Source organism: Oryctolagus cuniculus, chromosome 2, assembly GCF_051225735.1.
Source record: "Oryctolagus cuniculus isolate XC-2025 breed Fujian yellow rabbit chromosome 2, ASM5122573v1, whole genome shotgun sequence".
Classification (NCBI taxonomy): Eukaryota; Metazoa; Chordata; class Mammalia; order Lagomorpha; family Leporidae; genus Oryctolagus; species Oryctolagus cuniculus.
Window position 1 is genome coordinate 18,620,379 of NC_142868.1, and position 17,014 is coordinate 18,637,392.

At 38.1% G+C, this 17,014-nt stretch overlaps 1 long non-coding RNA gene across 21 annotated transcripts in view; it reads left to right on the forward strand.

The window, feature by feature from the left end:
• LOC149127696 (uncharacterized) overlaps window positions 1-13,970 on the forward strand; it is a 190,314-nt gene extending 176,344 nt beyond the window's left edge. For 3 of the 21 annotated variants that reach the window (XR_016229811.1, XR_016229812.1, XR_016229813.1), the window contains exon 6: window positions 10,438-13,970. This is a non-coding gene — a long non-coding RNA (uncharacterized LOC149127696). Of the gene's footprint in view, window positions 1-1,768; window positions 1,879-2,724; window positions 2,913-5,278; window positions 5,339-10,437 lie in introns of those variants that run through there. The other 18 variants (XR_016229794.1, XR_016229801.1, XR_016229797.1 and 15 more) reach the window with 13 other exon arrangements.
• The last annotated feature ends 3,044 nt before the right edge of the window (window positions 13,971-17,014 follow it).

A 17,014-nucleotide genomic window follows, 5' to 3' on the forward strand; every position in this document is an offset into this window, starting at 1 on the left:
TCTGTATACTGCTCATAAATAGCTTGTAGGAATGGATCAGAGGAAACAAAGTAGACGATGAAGGGAAGTTTTCCCCAGAAAATCACATCCCAGCCCCTGATCATTACTTCTTAAATGCTTGCATGCCAATATCCCTTAGTTCAAGGACCATACAAGTTTTTCCCTGGGAGGATATCAAGTGACTACCCACTAAAAAAAAATGTTCAAATGAAAAGCTACTCAAATATTTTATACACATTGATCCCATGACCTCTGCATATCCCACTGTAAGGTCTTAGCTGCAATGAGTTTGAGTTCCTTGACAATGAAATTTGTACCACTGACCAGTTATCCACTTGCAGAAAACCTCCCATGACCATTAGAATCAGCTGGGATTCAAACTAGACATGAATATCTTCAATAAAACTTTCTTGATCTGCTGCTTTGCTCAAACCACAAGGTTTATTTCTCAAGTCTATTCCTTAAGGATTTTAACCCTGTTAGGGAGAGTAATGTTAAAAATGAGGGAGATGAAAATTTTGTTATGTCTATTTTACAACAGCCTTGTGGTTAGCTCACTGAATCCTGGGAATATCCTGGAATCAAATACTTGAGTGTTTGGAATATCTGTGTGTCTTCAGGAAAATGCGGAAAGGAACAATTAACAAGTAAAACTGGAACAAACCAAAACAGGCTTCTTTGCCTGCCTGCCTTCTTTGCCCTACCTCTTCTCCTCCCTCCACCTGTCCCCTCCCTCTGCTCTCCTCTATGGTTAAGAGGCTGCTGACCAAAGGTGAGGCACACACTGTAGCAGCCAGCCAGCCCTGTGTCTGCAAAGCTGTCCCTATTTCATGACCAAGACTGAAAATTTCCCCAGAAGCAATAATATTATAGGGTTAACACATGATCTAAACCTGCCCTATGCAATATAATTATGTCATGAGTGCAATTGTCATTTAAACCTACTTATGGGGTGGCAAAGCCCAGCCAGGCATTATGATGGAGATTACAAATATTGAGATGTCAGCTAATTATATTTATTCCTACAGTACTTTAAGGGGTGGCAGAATGGGGGCTGTTGGCAGATGCATAAGTTAATTCACAGCAAGACAGGTACAAACCCCTAGACTGTTTCTTTTTTTGATAGAAGAAATAAGATGCCATCCAAAGTCCACCCATAGCAGGTCTCCAAGATATTTGACGGGCTTTATTCACTGCATGCCCTCTGCTTGATGCTCATGACTAGTAATATTTACACCAAATACGTCTTTTGCATTTATTGCAATAAATGGTGCCTTTTTAAGATTCAGGTGTCAGAGCACTTTCATCAAACTTTCAATTCAATCCTCTGTAGGACTACTTCAGTGACCACATTAATTTTGCATGAATAACCTACTAAAACAAAATTAAACATAGTTTGGTCAACTGAGAGAATATTTCAATATCTGGATCGGCTTCCACGGGTGATATTATAAGTATGAAGCCATGATATCCATAAAATTACTATATTTTCTAAAAGCAATAATGATGCTGGTATTCAGTTTGTGAGTTCTGGGCTCAATAGGTTAACTCAGGTGTTCAAGATTTTGATTTGAGTTATTGTGGCTGTTTTTATTCTGTTGGTGAAAAAGACATTTCCAACTGATGTTTTGCCAGCTCTCTATATACTGCTCATAAATAGCTTGTAGGAATGGATCAGAGGAAATAAATAGGTGATGAAGGGAAGTTTTCTCCAACAAATCACTGTTATCCTCTTTGTTCCAATGCCTTCCTCTTCATCTCGGTGCAGGTTATATTTTGAGAGAAGCTCTGAGGATCCTGGGCCTCATCTCACCCTCACACAAACGTCTGAAGACGCTTTCCTCTACCAGGAGATTGGCATCTACGTGGATCTCTGAGGTCTCTAATTTAGAGGCAATCGAGCTCGGCAGAGGAGGGATCCCTTAGTGTTTAGTTCTCGAGAGGGCATAGCTTAAGGTGCATCATTTCTCTTTCCCTCCATGTCACAAAAATAGAAAATAGGCACAAGGATCACTAACTAAATGTGACAAGATATTACCTTGGCTAATGGCTAATCAAGTGCCCAATTGTCCTCCTAATTTAGGGCTCCTGATAAAGTATATTAGAGAGTATAGCTTAGAACTCAAGTCCAATGAAAAGTTTTCATTTTCTTTTCAAAATAAAGCCAGCGGGGAGAGCTGGGTCAGCAAAGCAGACTCCAATTATACAAAACCAGCTTGCCGGAAGAACTACCAGCTTTCCTCACATGGTTACCAGAGGGTGAGAGGCAAGGAGAGGAGCACAGCAGATCTCCTTCAGGGCACTTATCTCATGGAGACAGAGAACAGGCGAAGACAGCTCATTCCCCAGGAATATAAATCAGTTCCAAAGGCACAGGAGACCATGTCCAGAGGTCTGCTGTGTGTTGGTGCCCACAATCACTGTGCTGGAGGGTCTTACCAACATTTCAATGCTCACTAATTAAAGTCAGTTGTTGCCCTCTTTAGAGGAGGAGGGAACAAGACAGAGAGAATATACTGAAGTGCAGGGTAAAGGGTTGCAACTCTGCTGTGCTTACATGTACTGTCATTGGATTCTTTCTCAGAAATGCTCAGAATTCCATTGCTTTCTTCAGGGACAATGTATTCAGTAATATATTATCAGGTTTGAGGAATGGGGTGCGGTACAGAGTTTAGGCTCTGCTGGCAATACCTGAATTCCATGTCTGTTCTGCTTCTGATCCAGCTCCCTGCTAATATGCCTGGGAAGCCAGCAGCACATGACCCAAGCAGCCATGTCGGAGACCAGGATGGATCTGCTCTCTCTGGCTTTGCCTGCCCCAGACCTGGTTGTTGCAGTCATTTGAAGAGTGAACTAGTGGATGGAAGAGCTCTTTCTCTGTCTCTCCCTTTCTCTCTGTCATTCTGCTTTTCAAATAAATAAATAAATAAATAAATACTTTTATTTTAAAAAGTTTTCTGATTTAATTTAAGATAAATGGTGATGTAACATAATGTGGAGCTATTCCTTTGGCTTTTAAAGGTTTACTAGTAGGGCTTTAGGACTGGGGCAGGTAGATTGTACAACTAAAAAATACACTGACTTAAGGCACCCAAACTGGAATTTCTTTTTTTTTTTAGACTTATTTATTTGAATGACAGAGTTACAGAGAGAGGTAGAGAGAGAGGGAGAGAGGGAGAGAGGAAGAGAGAGGGAGCGGAGCTGATCCAAAGCCAGCAGCTTCTTCTGGGTCTCTCACATGGGTGCAGGGGCCCAGGGATTTGGGCCATCCTCTGCTGCTTTCCCAGACACATTAGTAGGGAGCTGGATTGGAAGTGGAGCAGCTGGGACTTGAACCAGCGCCCATATGGGATGCTGGCACTGTAGGCTGGGACTTTAAGCCACTGTGCCACAGTGCCACCCTCCCAAATTGGAATTTCAGTGGAGCCTTACTTTTCTAGTTAATGCTGCCTTTATTTCCAACTGGCATTCAGTCTCCTAAATTCTGCTGCACCTCTGCTCTGGTACTTCCATTGTCAAAGACATGAAGATAAAATTTGAAATGAAAGTGAGGATCCATTATTGTTACTGATTGATGAGTCCAGAAGTATACCACCAGGGAGATCTCTTCTCTAAGGAGAACTTTATCATTTTGCTTACGCACGATCATTTATCAAATAGAGTATAGCGATCCTCAGGGGTCTGCAGATGCTAGTTTTTGAAACAATGCAATAGAATTAAAGGCTGTCACTTTAGTTGATCCCTTGATACCATTGTTGTTGAAAACAAACTGAACTCTGAGCCTTTGAAACATGATGCCAGCCATGGGTTATAAGGTAATAATCAAGAATATGTCCATATTTATTTTTATTTTACTTTTTAAAGATTTTATTTATTTCAAAAGCAGAGTCACAGAGAGACAGGGAAAGAGCAAGAACTTTGATCTAATGGTTCATTCCTCAAATGGCTGCAAAGGCCAGGGCTGGGCCAGGCTGAAGCCAGGAGCCAGGAGCTTCATCCGGTGCAGAGTTCCAAGAACTTAGGCCATCTTTCACTGCTTTCCCGGGTGTGTTAGCAGGGAGCTGGATTGGAAGTGCAGCAGACTGGACTCCACCAAGCACCCATGAGATGCCAGTGTTGAAGCTGGCAGCTTAACCTGTTACACCACAAGCCAGCACCCACATGTATTTTTCATATCATCATTGAAACTCAAACAAAAAAGTAGACAGATACAAGTGTACCCAGAAAACTTTATCTTGGGAATCTCAAAGATTTTATTTCACAATTTTGGAAAAACTCACATAGAGGGAAAGTGAATAGTTCTAGGATTCAGACTAGGTTTCTAATCCTGGGTTTGGAATTTACCAAGTTTTATCTTAGCCAGATTTAATAGTTCATATTTTAAAATGAAGGTAAAAATGCTAATAGAATGGAGTTTTTATAAAAAAAAAGTTTTTTATGAAAAAGGAACATGCACACCCATACACACACACATGCACATTATATAGTGAATGATTACACAGAATAGACACCATACTTCCTCTTCTTCCCATAATCTACAAGGAGTACAAGGTATGCAAGGAGGGGGACACAATGAGGAATTCAACATCAGCCATAAGAATTTCTCAGTCTGATGAGAAATAGACACATAAACACAAATAGAATACACTGTGCTAAATACCACAATACAAAAATGCAAGAAATAAAATAATATGAATTCTTGAAGATCATTTTTCCTGATATTCCTAAAAACAACTCTCAAAATTATTGCCCAAAGAAATATGCAAAGATGCTTCAAAGAGTTTGTGGAAAATAGAATTACAGATAAGTTTATTTTTGTAAAAAAAAAAAATAGAAGCTCTTGCATAGTTTTTTGTAATAGCCCTTTCCATGAACTTTTTGAAGACACCTCATGTTTCTGGTGAATATTAAATGAATGGTAATAGTGATGATGATGATGATGATGATGATGACAATAATGAAGATAGTTTACATTTATTTCATATTTGCTAGGTTGTAGGAATTCAATTTGCATATATTACTTGATCCTCATAACACTCTAGTGAAGTAGAAATAAAATTTCCATGTTGGAGAAAATCACAAACTTATACAGATAGCATGGAGAAAAGATGTGACTTGAGCCAGTTCTGAAAAATTCAAAAACCACCATAATGCATGCTCTTTCCGCATTTTAATTAATGCATGATAATTGGACTCTATTTGAACCTCGGTTCATATGAAATTAAATAGGTTTCTTTAGCACATTGAACACCTCTGCCTCCCCCTCCCCATTTGCCAGCTTCGTGGTTTTGGCACCCCAAATGGTCATCAATGAAGCACTCTGGAAAGCAGAGGTGAGGTAAGTGCCTATCTCAGCCTCTAGGTATGGGGCTTGAGTCTCGCAGCCCACGAGCGGGAGCCATAGCTGCTCAGGTGATGCGGCGTGCTTCAGAGTGGGCACCTGACTCAAGATGAGGCATTGCCAATCAGAATCAACCAGGGCTTTTTGTGTATGAGACTATGAGAAAGGGTTATTTTTCCCTTACTGCACTTGACCTGAGAGACTCTAATATTGGAGCCTCTGAAAATCTCTTAGCACCACAAAAAGATGGTAAATGAAGCCCGTGGTGAGAAAGAGGGACAACCAGTATGGAAGTTAAATCTTAAGAGCATCCTTTGAACTGTCATTTCTAGGTTGCAATTTCAGTTGCCTGAGCCAGTGTATCACTTTCTGCTTAGCTCGGTTTGGGTTATATTTTATTTTACTTGTAACCAGCAGAGTCCTGAATGATGAAGTAGGTTTGCCTTGATGCTAAGTAATAACAAATATTTCAAAATATTATTCTATACTTGACATATATATCATACATATTATATGGAGTATTGTCTTTGTGTGTATAACATTATAACAAACCCTCCCATAATTCTGGCCTAAGAAATAGCCCATCACCACAGACCTTAGAATGCTGTCTGGGGCTTTCCCCATTTAACCACTATCCCAAATTTTATGTTGATTATAATTTTGTTTTGGCAGATTATTCACACTGCATTGTTATTCACAAATTTAAATTTTATTAAATTAAATCATGTGCACTTTCTGTGTGATTGATTTTCATAATTGTGTTATGTAGAAAACCACAGTTTATTTTAAACACAGCTAGTGACCTTTGGGCTATATTGGGATTTAGCTACTAAAGATGGGCTTGGGGCCAGTCCCATGGCTCACTTGGTTAATCCTCTTCCTGCTGCACCAGCATCCCATATGGGTGCGGGGTTCTAGTCCCGGTTGCTCCACTTTCAGTCCAGCTCTCTGCTGTGGCCCGTGAGGGCAGTGGAGGATGGCCCAAGTGCTTGGGCCCTGCACCTGCATGGGAGACCAGAAGGAAGCTCCTGGCTCCTGGCTTTGGATCGGCGTAGCTCCGGCCATAGCGGCCATTTGGGGGTGAACCAATGGAAGGAAGACATTTCTCTCTGTCTCTCTCTCTCATTAACTCTATCTGTCAAATAAATATTTTTTTAAAAAAAGATGGGCTTCGTGAACCTTCTGAACATATCCTATAGGGCAGATGAGTAAATTTTTCTCTATACATATCTAGGAGAGGAATCTCCCACATTACTACATAATATCAAGATTTTTCTTCTCAGTATTGTTTTGCCTCTTTTTTTTTCTTTTTTGACAGAGTTAGACAGTGAGAGAGACAGAGAGAAAGGTCTTCCATTTCCATTGGTTCACCCCCTCAAATGGCTGCTACAGCTGGCACGCTGTGCCAGTCTGAAGCCAGGAGCTAGGTGCTTCCTCTTGGTCTCCCAAGCAGGTGCAGGGCTCAAGGACTTGGGCCATCCTCCACTGCCTTCCTGGGCCACAGCAGAGAACTGGACTGGAAGAGGAGCAACCAGGACAGAATCCGGTGCCCCAACTGGGACTAGAACCCAGGGTGCCGGCACCGCAGGCAGAGGATTAGCCAAGTGAGGCGCAGTGCCGGCCTCTCAGTATTGTTCATAGCAATGTTATTACCATCAATAGTGTATGACACCCTCCACTGCTTCATATCTGTGCCTGCCTTAATTGTTGCACAGAATTTTTAAGCTTTTATTCAATTAGTAAAATGATATCTCATTGTGACTTTAAAAAAAAATGTTTGAAAGTCAGAGTTGAGAGAGAAAGAAAGAGACAGAGAATCTTCCGTCCACTGATTCACTCCCCTGATAGCCACAACAGCCAGCTCTGGGCCAGGCTGAAGCCAGGAGCCTGTAGCTTCTGGGTATCACACTTGGGTGGCAAGGGCCCAAACACTTTAGCTATTTTCTACTGTTTTTTCCAGGCCACTAGCAGGGAGCTGGTTTGGAGGTGGAATAGCTGGGAACCAGATAGGCACCCACTTGGGATGCTGGCATTACAGGTGGCAATTTTACCTGCTGCACCACAGAGTAGCCTCTCATTGTGACTTTGATTTATTTCCTTAATTATTTTTATGTTTTTAATTACAGTATATGCTTCATATTTTGTTAATGTCTGTTCCTGTATTTTGTCCATTTCCTTAGGTTGTCTTTTAATAACGCTTTCAATTCATAGTCTGGATTCAAATCCCTAAAATCTTTTATGTTTTACAGAAATTTTCTCTCAATTTGTGGCTCATTTTTTCATTTTGCTTATGTTACCATTTACTGGCCAGATGCTGAAATATTTTTTATACATGTATATTTATTAAGTCTTTTTTTTCATGGATGACATGCAAAAGAAATCCTCAGCCCCAAGTTCATGAACATATTCATCTATGTTTCATTCTAAAAATGTACAAATTTTCTTTTTGAAAGTATCTCCTGAAACCAAAGGCAATTTTTGAGGTAGAAATACAGTTTTATATTTTCCCAAATGTGTAACTGAAAATTGCCACAACAGTATTCACTGAAAAGTCTTCATCCCCCACCCCCCTACCCCCGTTCTCAAATGTCACCTGTTTGATCAATCGAGTTGGTACAAAGGTTGGGTCTGTTTTTTTGAAGTCCCTATTCTGTTCCATTCCTACCTTTTCCCCAGTTGGTGCCAATAGCTTTTCCTTACTTACTTTACTTTTATAAAAAGTATCAGTGTATATTACGAATTCCCTCATCTGATTCCTTTAAAGAATTTAGGAAGAATTGACATTTGAAAATGTTGAGACTTTCTATTCATGAACACATTATAATCTCTCCATTTATTTAGGTCTTCCTTTATGTCCAATAGGAAAATTCTAAATTTTAACTTATAAAGGTCATTTTATTTTCATATAGAATATATCTTTTTCTTGTTTAAAATTCCATTTTCTATCTCTTACAGATGTCTTTATGTAGAGGTATCTTAATTGTAAGACATTCTTAGTATATTCACTGAAGTTTCCTATGTGGGCAACCTCATTATCATTGGGGAAAAATAGCATTGCTATTTATTCCTTTTCAACACTTGGGGACTAGTTGTTTTCAACAGTTTTCCAATAAGGCCTACTGTGAATGAAGAAAAGAAATCAGATAAAGACGTGGTCATAGAAGACATCCTCAACTAATTTATTATTTTAAAGGGAATAAATGTAATAATGTCTTATTATTATGTACTTGTTTGATTTCATTGTAGGTTTTTTGTTAGATTATCTTTTAGATTTTAAAACATCCTTTCCTCATTTGAGTTCTTAAGAGTTTTATTCATTTTTGGTATTGAATTTATACCTAATCTACTCCATATTCATTCCATTTTTCATATTTAATATGTTTATATGGTGAATTCCATTAATAACTTCCTAAGAATTGAATGAGTCTTTGCATTCCTCTGATAAATACTATTAGAAAATGGTATATTATGTGTTTGAGGGATTTTTATATGTATATTCATGATGAGTAAGGTCTTGTCTATCTGATTTCAGTAGGGAGGTAAGTCAGGCCTCATAAAGTAACATGAATAAATTCTCTCCTCCCTTTTTACGTTAATGCTATTAGAATCATCCATTTCCAAAATATTTGGTCAAATTAGCTTATAAAATTTTGGGTCTTTGTTGATACTCCATCAGAAGATTTTAAGCTATTGCTGCAATTTTTACAGGGATAATAAAACAGCACTTTATACAACTTTGCTAGGAAATTATAAATTTAATCAAAAAGTTCAGTTTTTAATGTAAGTGTTCATAATATACTTATTTGCCTCTTGAATCTGAAATACCTGTTTTTAAAGCTATATTCCCATCAAATTCCAAAAATTCGTTATCTTTCTCGCTCTCTGTCTCCTTTTCCTGATTAATCTTTGTACACATTTCTCTTCTTTGTCAAAACTCATAATTTTATGTCATATTTCTATAGTTATATTTTTTGGGGTTCTGCCTCTCTTTGTCTAATTTCTAATAAACGTTCAGCTGTTTTTCTCTTTTCTGATATGAACATTTAAGATAACACATTTCTTATAAGGTAACTCTTAAGTTATAACTTTCAATTATTGATATATAATATTCTAATTACTGTTCTTAAAATTTTCATGCATTCATTTTTAATTTTATAGTTACCCATTAGTTATTTGGAAGTGTGTAGTTTTTAACTTCCAGTTTTATTAGCATTGCAATGTTAAATTTTTTAAAGATTTATTCATTTTATTTGAAGGGCAGAGTTACAAAGAGAGAGAGAGAGAGAGAGAGAGAAAGAGAAAGAGATCTTTCATCTACTGGTTCACTCCTCAGATGGCTGCAATGGCCCAGGTTGAGCCAGGCCAAAGCCAGAAGATTGAGAGTATTTTCAAAGACAAAAATATAATTAAATAAGAAATAAATAGTAAAATTTAACTCTGTGGACTAGTGTTATGGTGCAGTGGGCTGAACCACTGCATATAACACATGCAACCCATGTGGGCACCAGTTCATGTCCTGACTGCTTCAATTCCAAACCAGCTGTGAACCTCCAAAACCATGAGACGAATAAACCTCCATCATTTATAAAGTGGCTTAACTCAATTATTCTTAGGTAGTTACGAAAGATAACTAATACAGCCCTGTGAGCAGTCAAATGCTTTTTTTTTTTTTTTTTTCATCTTGAGGACATTTTCTTTTTTAAAATTTTTTTTAAAATTAGATTAGGTTGTTACAAGGTTGGGTGGCCCATCATCTCACGTGCTTAGAGGAAGCATACAAAGTTTGCCAAAGTAGAGCAATAGATTTGTGAGAAAATGTTCCAACTTCCTAAAATGATGTTGCAAAAAACATTAGGAAAATGTTCTGTTGTTAAGTGTTAATTTCCATCTTAATTTCCAAATATCACGGATTTACTGTGCTTCCATATCATCTTACTATTGACCTAAATAGATGAACAAGGAGTGTTAACAAATCTTATCTTCTAATGTTAAGGAGGAAATCAATTGCATGTGAGGGGGCACACCTTACTGGATATCTGAATACCAAAATAATGTGCTGTGCTAAGGACTGAAGTACTTTTTCTCTTTCTTAACAGGACGCAGATACCTGTTTCCTGCAATGTCAATAGCTTTCCATCCCCATGAAACAACAACATAGATATCAAGATTTACCTGCATTTTATACCCATCAAATCAATATAAAAAGATGAGGAGAAAAATTCTGCTGCTTCGGTGGAATGAGAATGAGCCATGTTTTACAGTAATGCCAATAAGATGAGCAAAAGAAAAAAATGCTGAGAGTTTTTATTTAGGAGCTCTTTCCTAAATGGGATGTGCATATAATATGAAGTGTTAAGATGTGCTGAAGTTATAAGAAAATCTTGTTGGTAGGAGAGACAAAAAGAGCTCTTTCCTCCCAAGGAGATTGAGAACAGGCTGATTTTGTTAACACAGTTGTCCACTTAATAATTTTATTTATTGTAAGGGACAGGGGAGAGAGACAGAGTAGCAGGGAGAGAGAGGAAGAGGGGGAGATCTTTTAGCCACTGGTTCACCCCCAGATGTTGCAAGAGCCAGGCCTGGGCCAGGCTGAAGCCAGGAGCCAGCACTGAATGGAGGTCACCCATGTGGAGTAGCAGGTATGCAACTATTGGAGCTGATACTGCTGTTTCCCAGTCTGCACCATCGCAGAAAGCTGGAATTGGAAGTAGAGCTGGGAATGAAACGTAGACACTCCGGTACAGGATGTGGGCATCCCAGCCAGTGTCTTCACTGCTTCTCCAAATGCCCACCCCCAGTGGTCCGTTTTAATAGCTAAAATAAAGCTGGTATCATCCAGGAGACCATGTAAACCCCTGGATTCATTTTAAAGCTGACTTATTGAGTATCCAAGCATAAGAGATGGATGACAAAAATGTAAGAAATAAATCAGCCTTCTCCAGAGTGATGCTTGACGAATTCAGGAAAATACACAAGAGAATACACTGAGTCTTTGCTTTCTCTTCTCCTTGGAGGGCTCATCCTTCCCTGGGACACTGGCATTGCCTAGTGTTGCTGTTAGGTTGCCAAGATTGATTATACAACCCATGTACCCCACCTTCACTCACTCTTACTTGTTTTTTCTTCATCTGCTTCCCAATTTAGGCAGTGACTTAGGAGTTTGACTAAAGCAATAAGTAATTCAGAAAGCTTAAATCCAAACGAGTTTTCTCATGGGAAATGAAATAATGAGGAAAATAAAACTATTATAGGAATTACAATATCAACATTTTTCTGATAAGCCACATCAATAGGAAGAATGAATAAACAGGTTATAGAAAAACTAAATACAAAGGACCTTAAAAAGTTTCATGGGAACTGTGTCTTACCAAAAAACTATGCATGAATTTCAAAATTTTTTTCACAAAATAAGCCTGTCTTTTTATTGCATGTTCCATGAACTTTTTGAAGGACCATGGACATATAATTTTATTTGTTTTGTCCTGATGAAATGGTCACTGATTATCAGCAGTTGAACTGGGAATGGTCTTAGTTAATACCCAGTAGCTCTGTTTTCTTCATCTTCTTCATTTCTGAAGATAACGTTGAATCAATCTTTGTCAGCCTTCATACCATTCTATACATTTCCTTGTTTCTGACTTTCATGCTTTGTGTAGGATTATTCTGATCATGCTATTCACCCAAGTAGCTTGAGTCACTGGCCATATTCAGTGCTTGTGAACGCCTCAGTGTTGATCCAATGAAGTCTTGCTTGCCTCCTTTTCTTAGTTTCCTTCCTTGATATTGACTGGAATGTTTCTGTCCTCAGTTGTTATAAAAGTGAAATACAAGAACAAATAAATGACACATTAACAAAAACCACAGACATCCAGCAGGCTTCATTAAATCCTGTAGAAGCAGCATAGCTCCACACATTACTTTTCACAGTGTTAGTTTCTTTGTGGCATGTATCAATTTTTCATTGTGAATTTTTGTTTTCTTGCTTGATTGTGGTTTGTGAAATCCTGCTGGAATGGAAACTCCATGCATTTATCTGTTTCCTCACCTCTGGAATGCCTATGCCAATAACACAGCCATCACAGGGTGCATGATCAAAGATCTTTGTTGAATAAATGAATGGTTGGGGAAAGATGGATATGAGCCAGGAATTATCTTTAAGTAACTCCATGAAATATGAGAGTCTTGGCAATGAGGCTGAATTGTGCTGCCAATGGAAGATCCCAAGCATTCTTCTGGACACTTTTCTTCATAAATTAGTGAATATGCATTTTTTTAAAAGTTGATATTTCTGTCACTTTCCTTTAGAAATAATTGGGCATAAAATGAAAAGTGACTGGGTTTCCTCTAATGATCTTAGACTCTGTAGACACGTTGTATGGGAACCATAAATGTGATCCGTCAGATTTTTCACCTGTTTTAAATCGTGTTTGAGTAATTGGCATTCAGACTTAGTCCAAGTAGAAAGACTGAAAAAAGACTGAAAAGTAAAAAAGCAAAAAGTAATCGCACACATGCACAGATGATGCCTTTAGATCTGCACTTTTTACCTGTTATTCTTGCACTGTAAGGGTTTGAACTGCTTCTATAGGTATGATAACAATAACATTAGTGATAATAATCATACTAACATTTAAGCATATACATTATTGTTTTATAGTAGGTAATATGCATTCATTTTATAGGAAAGGTATTAGGTTAAAGGAGATGTATTGCTATTGTACCCTGCAAACCCAATTGTTGTGGCTCCACCTGCCATGTGCTTTCTATTTTAAAGCTTCATTACAGATAAAGGAGCATACAGGATTCAAAAAGCATTAGGGAATGAGATATTTGTAAGTTCTGTTACTGTCTAAATAATTATTAATGCGATTGCTGTGAATCTCAGGACAATTGTTAAAGAATGAGTTGTAAAAATACACAGATGCAACACAAAGTTATAACAGGATGAAAGTAGAATGCCAGATGATATCAATAAACGTGGGATTTCAGAGAAATAACAGCAAGCTAAGAATTTTATATTGGTTTGAAGGAGGAATTGAAATGCCATGAATGTGTGTGTTTCAGTTTCCAAGGCCTGCCTTAGTAAATTATCACTCTCTGAATGGCTTAAACAACAGAAATATATTCTTGCATGGTTCTGGAGGCCAGAAGTCTATACTCAAGGTATTAGCAGTTGCCTCCTTTAAGAGAGTCTAAGGGAATCCCATGCCTCTACTGTTTTGTGTGTGTGTGTGTGTGTGTGTGGCAGCCAGCAATTCTCAGTGTTCCTTGTCTTGCAGATACATCACTTCACTCTGCCTCTATTCTTATATAGCCCTTTATCTCTTGAGTCACCATTCCTGCCCCTTAAACAGACATCCAACAATGGTGTTAGAGCCCACACTAATCTAGAATGATATTATCATGAGCTTTTTACCCCTGCAACTACCTTTATATAAAAAAGAGGTCATATTTGCAAATTCTGTTTGACTGAGCTTGTGCATGGTCACAATTCATCCCTCTACCATGTATTATTACTGTATATAACTATATATCAAGTATTAGCTGTTTTGTATATACAAGAATACATCCTAAGTTCATAGAAAATAAAATTAAAAGATAAATTTATTTTTGTGCAAAGAAATTCACCAAATAAAAATTTTTCTTCTTCAAAAAATTGGTGGCAAATGCATATTATGAGAAAACTATGCATAGACCTCAATTTTGTTTTTGTATGAAAATAAACTTGTCTTCAGTTCCACTTTTCTTTAAACTTTTTAAACAACCCAATTAACTATATGCTATTATTCTGGTTTTATTGATAAGGAAACATGCCCAAGATGGCACAAATAGCAAGTGTGGTAAAATGAGGCTTAGAATGCTTGAATCTGCCTCTGGAGTCTGTGCTCTTCACCACTTCATTCATAAACTTAAATGCTACAAATTAATTGCATATAATCTGAGAAGTAGTATTTTTATATCCATCAATTAAAAGAAATCAAACTACTATAAACAGTACTCCACAAATTCTACAGAATGCCTAAAATGAGCAAAGAGAAGAAGTTGAAATAAGATGGCTGATATAAATTCAAGTAAAATATAGATAAAGAAACAGTTAAGTCAAATTCCTTTACTATTTTTGAAAAAGAAAACCTGTGATATGAAAATGCAGAAAGAAAGGTGATAGAAAAAAAGTTATGTTTTTTTTTCCACATTTGTCAAAGAATCCTTTTTATCATTTTAAAGAACATTTGTTTGAGAGACAGAGTGAGACAGAGTCCAATCTCTCATCCTCTGTTCTGCTCTTCAAATGCCCACATCATCCAGGTCTATGACAGGCTTGAAGGCATAAGCTATGAACTCAATAAAGGTCTCCCATGGAGGTAACAGGAACCCAATATCTTGATATCAAGCAGTGGGAATGTTGGGAAAGAAAGAGTTATCACTGCTTCCAAAGGTCCACATTAGCAGGAAGCTGGGATCAGGAGCTGGATGTTTCTTAATGGCTAGATCAACAGCCTATCCATGTTTTAAAGTGTATTTCTGAATACGGCATCCCTAGATCGTTCTTGCATTTTGAGTAAAATAGCAATTTCTTTAGTGGTGTACAAAGTCACACAGCATTTGCCTGGTCCCTGCCTAATGTTACAGTTTGCCTTCTCTGCAAAGTCTCATCACACTCTAAGTCTACTGAAATTTTGTTCCTCAAATGTCTTTGGACAATGGCCCTACCATCCAGCTAAAATGACCTTTGGATGCCTTTTCACATTATTTCCTACTCATCTCGCAGATCCAAAGTCAAATATAATTTCTTCAGGGGACTGAATTGTGGCACAGTGGGATAAGCTGCTGGCGTCCCATACAGGAGTGACAGTTTGAGTCCTGGTGTCTCCAGTTCTGATCTGATCTGGCTTACTGTTAATGCATCTTGGAAAGCAAAGGAGGAAGGATCAAGTACTTGGGTTCTGCCACCCACTTGGAAGATCTGGGTGGAATTCCAGATACTGGCTTCAGCCTGGCCCTGCCCTGTTTATTGTAGCCATTTGGGGAGTGAATCATTGGATAGACAATCTCTCTCTTTCTCTCTCTCTCTCTCTCTCTCTCTCTCTCTCTCTCTCTTTCTCTCTTGCCTTCCCTCCCTCCATCATTTTGCATTTTGAATGAATGAACAAATAAATCTCCAAACAAATCACTTCTTCAGAGATGTCCTTCCCACATTGTCTAAAGATTTACTTTTCTGCTCTATCACCTTGCTTTAACTCTTTCCTTTCCGTTATTTCCACTATTGGATATTTGTATAATCAAATACAATTCTTTACAAAGTCATTTATTTTACACCATAAGTACCTACTAAATAAATACCCTCACCTCTTGTCCTTAGTGAAACCCTACTAATGAATGTTTCCTGGGATCTAGGACATCTTAAACAGGCTGGAACCTCAGGTCTATTAGGATACAAACATGGCTTCAAGTTGGGTAAATGGTGAAAACCAAAACATGCATTTCTAGAGAATTTCAATATTGAAAGTTTGGAAAGTGATTGTGGCTTTATTGACCCTCTTTCAAATTTACCATTAAAATCACCAGCAGTATTATTTCAAGTACCATACATTTGCACCTTAAGATCTGCTCTACCTCCCACTCCCAACTGCTTGGTGCCAGAAGGCTGACCCCATCGAAGGACTCATTTTCTGACTTCCATTTGGGAGGGAAGGAGAGATCAGTCACTCTAGCCAAGGGCTAAAATACTCTTCTAGGTGGTTTCCCTAAACCCTGCCCTCACCTTTGTAAATAATCCTTTTATTAAAGTCTCCTAAAATTAGTTCAGATATGCCATTTGTTTCTTACTGGAACACCGACGAATACACATGCATTTCCTTTGAGTATTTCCAAATGCCAAGAGTACTTCATTTTTTCCCCTACAATTACTAATTGACTACCTCATGCCAAATACTCTCACAGACCCTGGGGACACAGCAGTGAACAGAGTAGATGAAAACCGCTGCCCATAGGTAGCTTACAGCCTAGCTGGGGTGACAGTGAACTAAATATGCAGATTCATAGAGGACATGGCCATAGGTGTCATGCAGAAAAATAAAGAGAGACAGCAATGTTGGTGGGGGGTGAAATTTAAGGTGGGGTGCTCAGGGAAGTCCTCACAGACAGTTTCATTTAAAGACATGAGCTATGCATGAAGCCAGCGTGAAAGTTTCTGAAAAGTGAGCATACCGAACAAAATAGCAAATGCCAATGGCCCAAGACAGTTGTGAACCTGGTGTTTTCAGAGAGCTGCAGGAAGATCTGGGTGGTGGGGGAAAGGTGTTGGGTAGGAGAAGAGAGGAGGGAAGCTTCTGTAGGACCTGAGGAGTCACTGGAAGTGCTCTGAGCGTTACTTTGAGTGAAAGAAAAGAGGTTTGGGGCTATAACATGAATTACGGTTTAAATTTGTTTTCATCACTGTACTTGTTTTGTAATTTTGTGTGTGTGATTTAGAATAAGCTAAATGAGGGCAAGCAAAGGTATAAATAAAATCTATTTAGAATGTCAATAGTAATAATCCAGGCAAATTAAAACTATGGCTAAGACAAAGTCACAAAGCTGTTGGGGGATTGTATGATACAAAATAGATTCAAGTTGTATTCTGAAGCAAGAATCAGCATGATTTTCTGATAGATTCATTTACTGAAAACATAT